Source organism: Struthio camelus, chromosome 8 (genome assembly GCF_040807025.1).
Source record: "Struthio camelus isolate bStrCam1 chromosome 8, bStrCam1.hap1, whole genome shotgun sequence".
NCBI classification, from domain to species: domain Eukaryota; kingdom Metazoa; phylum Chordata; class Aves; order Struthioniformes; family Struthionidae; genus Struthio; species Struthio camelus.
The window spans coordinates 28,895,166-28,903,279 of record NC_090949.1 but is presented as its reverse complement, the minus strand read 5'-3'; the positions used below and the strand labels follow the sequence as shown (position 1 = coordinate 28,903,279).

General features: G+C 45.5%; 1 long non-coding RNA gene across 1 annotated transcript in view; it reads right to left on the bottom strand.

Annotated features, from left to right (window-relative positions):
• Positions 1-1,805: 1,805 nt before the first annotated feature.
• LOC104143600 (uncharacterized) overlaps positions 1,806-8,114 on the bottom strand; it is a 119,066-nt gene continuing 112,757 nt past the window's right edge. The window contains exons 3-6 of the long non-coding RNA XR_011142602.1: positions 6,892-7,778; positions 6,163-6,249; positions 5,869-6,015; positions 1,806-5,036 (exon numbers count right to left, since the gene is read on the bottom strand). This is a non-coding gene — a long non-coding RNA (uncharacterized lncRNA). The remainder of the gene's footprint in view (positions 5,037-5,868; positions 6,016-6,162; positions 6,250-6,891; positions 7,779-8,114) is intronic.

Here is an 8,114-nt window from a genome sequence, read left to right as displayed (position 1 = left end):
AGTTGACTTGCTGTGATTGATATCTTCTGGAGCACTGGAAAAATGATACAATTTCTTTCCCTTTCAGCCCAGATCTTCCCGGGAAAGCCTAGCAGAGGGCAGAACCCAGCAGCCTCCTGGCTCCTGGCCTGCTTCCTTAACATTTCTCCTTGCAAAACTTCTACTGCCATAGCGCCATCTAGAGACAGTTAAAGAAATTAAAGCTTTTTGTTGTTGAAAAGGACAGCTTGTAGTGTTGTGTGAGGGTTTATGTGGCTATATTCCAGCAATGATTACTGTTTACCAGGGCAGAAGCCCTAACTTTAACATTGTGCTCCAGTGGTTTGATATAAAGCCCTAATGAAGCCAATGCAAAGACACCTGTTTAAGTCTATGCTTTCAGGATTAGTTTTGTCCTACTTCCACAGGAAGTAGATCTCATCATTATTAGCTCAGAATTAACATAAAAGCACTAATAAGGCACCCACAGCAGCAAAGGATTTGGGGCATGTGTATGTGTGACTCTGATGACAGCAACACCCGAACGAGGCCCAAAGAATGGTATAACATTACTGGAATTACTATTTTTTCCCTAAACCCCAGTGCAGACAGAGTGAGATCAAACACTTGCTACATATTCTGATATTTCAGCATCATCATGTTCCTGTGACAACCATGAGAACAGCAAGCATTAAAATGGTGTGACAGTTTGAAGGACCATAAAGGGATTTCACAAAGGTGTCAGACATTAAAAACTTAATCACTTTGTAGGGGAAATAACATGCTGACATTTAAAGCACCAGCCTGGTAGAGAAGATATTATAGGTATAATTGCAAATTTCCAGCTGTATCACAGGCAGTGTAGGGCCTGGGGCACTTGTGCCTCAGTTTCCCTGTTTGCTATGCAGGCAGGTGACTCCTCCACTTTATCTCCTTTTTTTGCCTTCAGATCTCTGTGGTTGATCAGGATCTTATCCATGGCTTGCAGTGTCATGAAAGTAATGAATAACTTTAATGAAAAAATTACTGCAACTGTCTCTCCACATATGGATGATTTACAGAAGACGTTTTCTTACACTACCAGGAGAAGAGATTTACAGACAAAATTGAGCTACTGAGTCAAAAGGTAAATTATGAAACCGTTACAAAGTTAAGGAGAGAGAAGTTACAGGAGATAAAATTCATAAACATCTTGTTAGCACTGAAACACATTCATCACAAGGCCAGTGGTCCCAAATGACCAAACAACTACCATCCATTGCAGATATGTGTCTCAAGGAGTAAGGTAGATTAAAAGGAAGGCAACAAAATAAAGAGCTCACTCAGTGGCTGCACAAGAGCAAAATATACATCTTTCATTCATCCTTAAAAGAACAGATTGTTACCCACGGTCATAAATTTCTCAGAGAAAAGGTTTTTGAATTGAAAATAACTCTCAGTCATTTGGAAAGAAAAGACAACTACAACAACAACAAAATCCCACTGACAATCTGGTTTTGTAAGGCAGGGGGAAACATTCGTTTTTCTAGAGATGGTTTCTTGCCTAATTAAAAAAAAGTCTGTGACTAAATATCTTCATATATCTCAGTAGGTCAGAGTGTACAGGGAAGTAGTAAAAACATCTGGACATGTGATTTTTCAGCCTGATTTTGACTGTGAGACCAGGACTAACTTGAGTGGACCTAGCTTTAGATAGGCATCTAGAGCATTTCTGCTGAGCAGTCGAAGGTCAGGGGATGTGATCCTGGCAAATCACCCCTGCAAGAGCTCTCGGCTAGTAACACTGGTGTTTCATAGTCCAGCAGCAGAAGGAAACAAGAGAGCTAAAAAGGAAAGTATCACAAATTTTATTTTTTAATATTTTTGCCATTTTAACTTTTTCTTGCAAGTCATCATGAATACTCCTTTACTAAATGTATCTCATGGAAATTTGGTAGCCCAAATCATCCACTAAGCAGTTACACAGCACATACAGAGGATTTCAAATTGCCATTTCCTAAGGACTATGTGGGTTAAAGTGTGGTTAAAAATCACTGTCTAAACAGAGGGTCTGTCTCTGAGACAAAAATGTGAGTCACTAACATTCATGTGTGCATTTGTTGACTTTGATCCATAACCCCCATAGCAAATGATACAAAAATAAGAAACCAACCAAATGCTACTTCCCTGCTTGCAGACGGGTGATCCGCAGAGCATGATTCTCAAATGTCAGTAAACTTTCAGGGCTCAATCTGCCCCAAATCCAATCAAAGGTGGAGCTGAGGATCTGGCCCTCAAGGGGAGTTCAGAGGGTGAACTGGAGATGGATCGAAGTGACTGAAGGAGCATGGAGAGAGCCTCCTGCCCTGGACACTGTGAGTCTCTGCGTTGAATCCTGTGTACTCATCAGTCCTGCATGAGCAGAATGTGAGTAGACCAACAAGCAGGTACCCATCTTCCCCTCATCTGTCTCCTCCGAGGTGAGGAGACACTCAGGGCTGAGGATAAGCAACATGGAGGAAGGGGGTGAAGTACAGCAGCCAGGGCCACAGATCCAGAGAGGGACTGTCACTGTCCTCTCTGGCGGCATGGGGCTGCCCGTGAGACACATCCCAGTACACCGCAGTCAGCCAGATGGGCTGTAAGGCCACGTGCCCACAGCAGGGCTCTGATTTTGCCTTCTGCCACAAGCCAAGGGCCTGGTTCAAAGCTAGCTGAAATCACCAGAAAGGCTTCCCAAGGCACTGACTCACTTCCTTCCCAGCCTCCCCCAGGAAAATATCCCCCTCAGTATTAGAGAAGAGCTCAGATCCACAAAGCAAAGCGCTCAGGTAGGGAATAAATTCCACCCACGTAGTCTCTCTAGCACAACGAAATAATGCGGCCACGAATCTGACATTCTCCCTCTCATGCCTGAGAAGTGAGAAGATAGCTGTGTTTTAACATTAGCTCCTAAGCATAATTTCCTGTAATTGTAAAGCGCTTTAGAGGTACTTGTGAACTTGGGTGGATAGCTCCTAACTAAGTTGATGAATAACCCAGGACTGACTCATCTTCTAAACAGACGGAGCGCTGAAGGAGGGAACGTGCAGAAAGGTTTTGCCTTCCATTAGCAACACTATCCAAACAACCGACCCTCTCCCTGGGAGATTAGTTCACAGCAGGTGAACTATAATCTGCTCTGATCGGCAAGCAAGGAAAGCATTCATTCCAGCTGCATTACAGCCAGATCTTTTCTTCTCTTTTTTCCACACATTGTGAGCTCCCAACAAAGGGCTCCAGCTAGCGGATCAAACAAACATTTTGCCACTTATTTGCAGAAATGGTTCTCGTCCTGCGTTGGGACAGTTACCAGCTAAGGAGAGGGACTGGATGATGAGTGTTTTGTCCTGGTATCACCACCAGCACTTTCTCTGCCATAAAATGGTCATTTCATAACGTTCAGAGCGGTAGGCAAGTTTTTTGTCAGGGTCAATTTCGTGCTAGGAACTTGTTATCAATTCATGATACTAGAGACAATCTCCTGGAAATTATTTTAATGTTACGTGGTATTACAGTGCACCTGATGCACTCGGTTGCCAATAGGAGTGATTTTTCACAAAATAATCACTCCATCTCTGACTTTCTGGTCCAAAGCCCCATGGGATACTTATGAAATAGCTTTAAAAGATAAGCTTACATTTCCAAATCTGCTGGATACTGGAACTGACAAACTCACTAGATTTTACAGCACATATATTTTCCTAAAACTAGCAACAGTAAACCTTTCATTATCTCACAGTCAGTAATCATCTCTCTCTCTTTTCTCCTCTCTTTCTCTTTCTTTGCTACAGGAGTCAACAATCTTATCAATTGCCTTCTCTCCTTGCTAACACCATTTTCTTTTCTCCACAGGCATCAATCAGCCTTTTCTTCCCATAAATTGAAATAATTAACAAAAATCAAGCTAGACTCAGGGTGATTGTTCACAGCTAAGATTTAGTTTGAGAATGGCAGCTTGTATTTTTGGAGTGAAGAAGGTATTGTGTGCTTGAAAGCTTAGCTGTTTTTATTTCCCCTCCCACCTATACCTACCGGTCTGATAAACAGTATCACCTCTACTTACACTTACTGCTTTGCTCAACAATCCTGTTAACCGCAGTAGGGGGTGTTCACCAGGGATACTCCAAATGGTTTGCCCCGAGAGCTTCTGTATGGCTTTTGATCCAGCTTGGGCCCTGTGTTTACTAGCCTGGAGTTGCATACGGCTTAAAGAGACATCTCGTGGCCAAATCATATACTGCAAAAAAGTGCTGCACAGTTATGCCACGTGTTCAATATCCCAGGCGTGCAGAGACCCAAGAACTGCCTGAGTATAAAGACGAGGAACACTGGGCCAAATTTAGGAGAGGAGGCCAAAACACAAACTGCACACCTAACTCAGCCCACAGCCGTCCTCTTCTGGCACCTTCAGAGCACAGAGCAACTGGAAATACAGACATGAGCTATTATATCCCTCTGCATTTAGTTTGGATTTCTAAGTATGTGGAAAAGAAATAGCTTGGGGGATGTGGCAGAGGTTTGCAAAATCTTGAGTCACTGGGAGAAATCTGACAGGGAGCAGCTGTCGGCTCTCTTCCAATGCAAGAGTTAGAGCCACCGAATGAAGCTGCCAGGAGCCAGGTTTGACGAGGAGGTGCAGGTGGCTCTTTCTGGGCAGAAATGACCCATGGAGCACCTTATGTAGAGGCTATTGGGGTGCTGAAAGTATCCCTGGGTCCAAGGAAAGATTGTACAAACACCTAGAAAACAGAGCTCCACCAGGGGCTGCTCAGCAGCAGTGTCAGGAAATCCCCTGTGCTGCAGACAGTCATTCTGGGAAAGTGCTTGGGGAAAACATGATGTGCTTGCCTTGCTGTTGCTTTCTGTGAGGCATCTGCCTGTGGCTTCTGTAGGAGATCTCCTTTCGGGACTGTTGGATCTGGGTCTGACCCAGCACAGCTGTTGGCCTACTCACATGTCAAATTATAAGGAAAGCGGGAGTGTTCTGAGAGCTTGAAGCAAATCTCAATTTGATCCTGACTTCTTCTCCTTGAGATCTGAAAGGGAACGTGAAGAGTAAGGACATGGACACAGAGAAGAGTCAGAGCTCTTGGCTGATGTGCATGAATTCAGGCTCAGCACCAGGATTTTCAAGGGAAATGAGAGAAGAGTCTCTTGAAAGAGGTAAACCAAGGGGTTGCCTGGACCAGCTGGGAAGATGCCTTAAATCATGGGCAGTGAGTGGTGAGGCTCTAGTTGCTCTGTGGCTTGTGATAGCTGTTAATGAAAAATCCTATTTCCTATAGCTTCATACAGGAGTGCTGCTGGCTGCTGGGGCCAGGCCAGGCTGCATCCTGCACCTGGAAATTTCAGAGGCTCTCCCTAGTGTAGGACCGAGATCTTGCTGTGCCTAGGAAGGGCCAAGCTTCCCACCTCCCTGGGAAGAGGCCAGCTCCACCTCTTCCCACTGCCGGTGTTACTGGTTTCCTATCTACAAGTAACTCCTTGCTGGCTTTCCCCTCACAGCTCCCAGCAATCATGAAGAGAGAACGAAACGCTACCGACCATCAGCAGTGGCAGTGGGACTCATGGTGCTGCCGGGGCCACCTCTGCCACAGCCACCGACTCCCTGTGGCCCCTGTGGCAGGGGCAGCCAGTCAGCCTGGCCCACACATGTCCCCTCAGCAGGGTCTGGCATTTGGTGTCACAGAGAGGGACAAAGACTGTGGCACTGCAAGGGGAACAGTCTTGATTTGGGCTTTCTACAGGTCCTGAGTGATCTTGTCTCTCCACACACATCTCCCTTCCATGTATCCCTGGCTCCTCCACAACAGCGAGGAAATGGAAAGGTAGCATCAGAGCCCTTCAGCAGCACAGACTTTGACTCACCTAAGCCACTCCTGAAACTGCACCTTTAGGCCAGTGTCTCAAACTCGCTAAGTCCAGGCTGCACAAGGAGCTCCTCAATGAACCACCAGCCTCAGGCAGAGAGGGGACGTCTTGTGATAAAACAGCAGAAATCATTGTGTTGGCCTCCTGCAAGACCCAGAGATACCTGGTGTAGACATATCAGGGATCCTGTCCCTTAAAAACAACGAAACAAAGACTACTGATCACACGAAAAATGTGACAGAGTTAAAATTTCCTCTTATTTTTGCTAGGAGTACTTCTTCAGACTCCTACCTGCCTCTTTGTGGAGCACTTCTAGGATGATTTCAGCTAGAAACATCTGAGGAAAGAGACCACATCTTGATTGGGCCGTATGTTTGTCTGAAACAGATTGAAAAAGTCTTATTTATGCCCCCCCTCTGACTCTCTCCCATTTTCTTGAGCAATCTTCTGCTCAAATCAGGGGGATACACCATGCCAAGCCCAGCACTAAGGAAAAGAGATTTGAAGGTTTGAAATGCCTCCACCCTTCCCATGGCTGTTTAACCAATGAGTACATGCAACATGGAACAGCTTCTGCTGGTGCTAGGACACACTTGAAGATGGGATCGACGTGAGATTTTAAGAGCGCCGACATTATCAACTGAAGCAGGAGGAGCAGGTTAGACCCCAGGAGACCCTGTTCAACCCTTCAGCTCTGCAACCCCAGTGAGCGTGACCCCACTCGCCGTGTCTTAGTTATTTTGGCTATAAGTGCTTCAGGCTAGTGACTGTCTCTTCAGTGTCAGCCGTGGCCACTGCCTCCTGTAGCTAGTAGGATGCAAGCATACAGGAATTTGACTGACAAGGTACACCTGTACAGGAAACTTTCCTGATCTAAGGTGATGCATATAATACATTCGCTCTTTTCACCAGAGGGAGTTAGCAGTTATTTGGCCCAGCTCGGCAAGAAACGTTGAAACCACTGATTCCAGAATCAGCTATGAAAACTGCCCCTGCTCCCCAGCACTGATTCCCACTTACCCCAGAGACATGCTGTGAGGTCTTGGCTTGCCACGCAGTATCCCCTCCTGGTCCCCTTGCCTGCGTAGGCTCAGATGCAGAAGTCTCCCAACCCCTGAGCAGGGGCATCCTGAGGCCAAGGAAGATCTCTGGCTTCACCTCTCTATTTCCTACCCAGTCCCCATCCCTGGCTGAGCAGGGTGAAATATTCCAACAAACATCCACCCCCACAATTTAAAACTCTGCCCCACCAACCCACAATCCTGTACTCGCTGCAGCATGAGTGGTGCCCCCAATCTCAGGGGCTAACCAGCTCAGCTCCACAGCTAATTTGGAAAGGGGTTTAAAATAATCTTTGTTAGCTCTTGCTAAATGCCTCCTCCATGATTAGCACCAGAGGTGATTTTGATAGCAGGATTCATTGTCAAAATAGCTTATAAAACAATTCCATAAAACTGTGTAAATCTTATGTTGATCTTACTTTTTACAAGGCGTCTTAAAGCCATATATCCCAGCACCATTTACAAGGTTGTTGCAGGTGTGGGACCAGCCTTAGAAACATAGCTACTACTTAAACTGTGTATTTTACGAGCCTGGGGAAACATCCGTTTGGACTGTAAAAGGAGCTTTCCAGCCAGCTTGCTTCTTTGTGCTAGAGATTATGCCATTGCCCACTGGACTTCAGTGCCTCTTGAGTCCCAGCCAAGGTGCAGGGACAGGATTCCTTTGTCAACACACCTTAGCAAAGTTTTCCATTACACTGAACTTTGGCTTCAGGAGAAGCTGGGCTTTTTAAGCCCAGATTTGAATGTAGGCCACCGAGCACATTAAAACCACTTGTCACTTGCAGACATGGGGCTGTTTTGCAGTGGTCTGCAGCCATTTCTCCCAGCCTCCTTAGTGGTTCTCTGGAATGCAAAAGAACAGGTGGAAAAGGAAGAATGAATAGCTCAACCATATAAATCAGATGACAGAAGGCATTTAAGTAGGCAATACGTACTGTAATTACATAGGTAGTAATAGATATTTAAATAGGCATCTGATTGAGTCTGCTGGGGATAAAGTAAGAAAGAGCGAAACAGGATTTCTCCCTTTGAGTCAAGATTGATCAGGATTTTAACCCCTTATTAATAATCTAGCACAGTACCACGGGCCAGAAATGCTAACATCTTCGTTGAGCTGGGGTATGTGAGGCATATAACCCATAACCTGGAGACTACAGGGTGGGAGACTCCATGAACAAT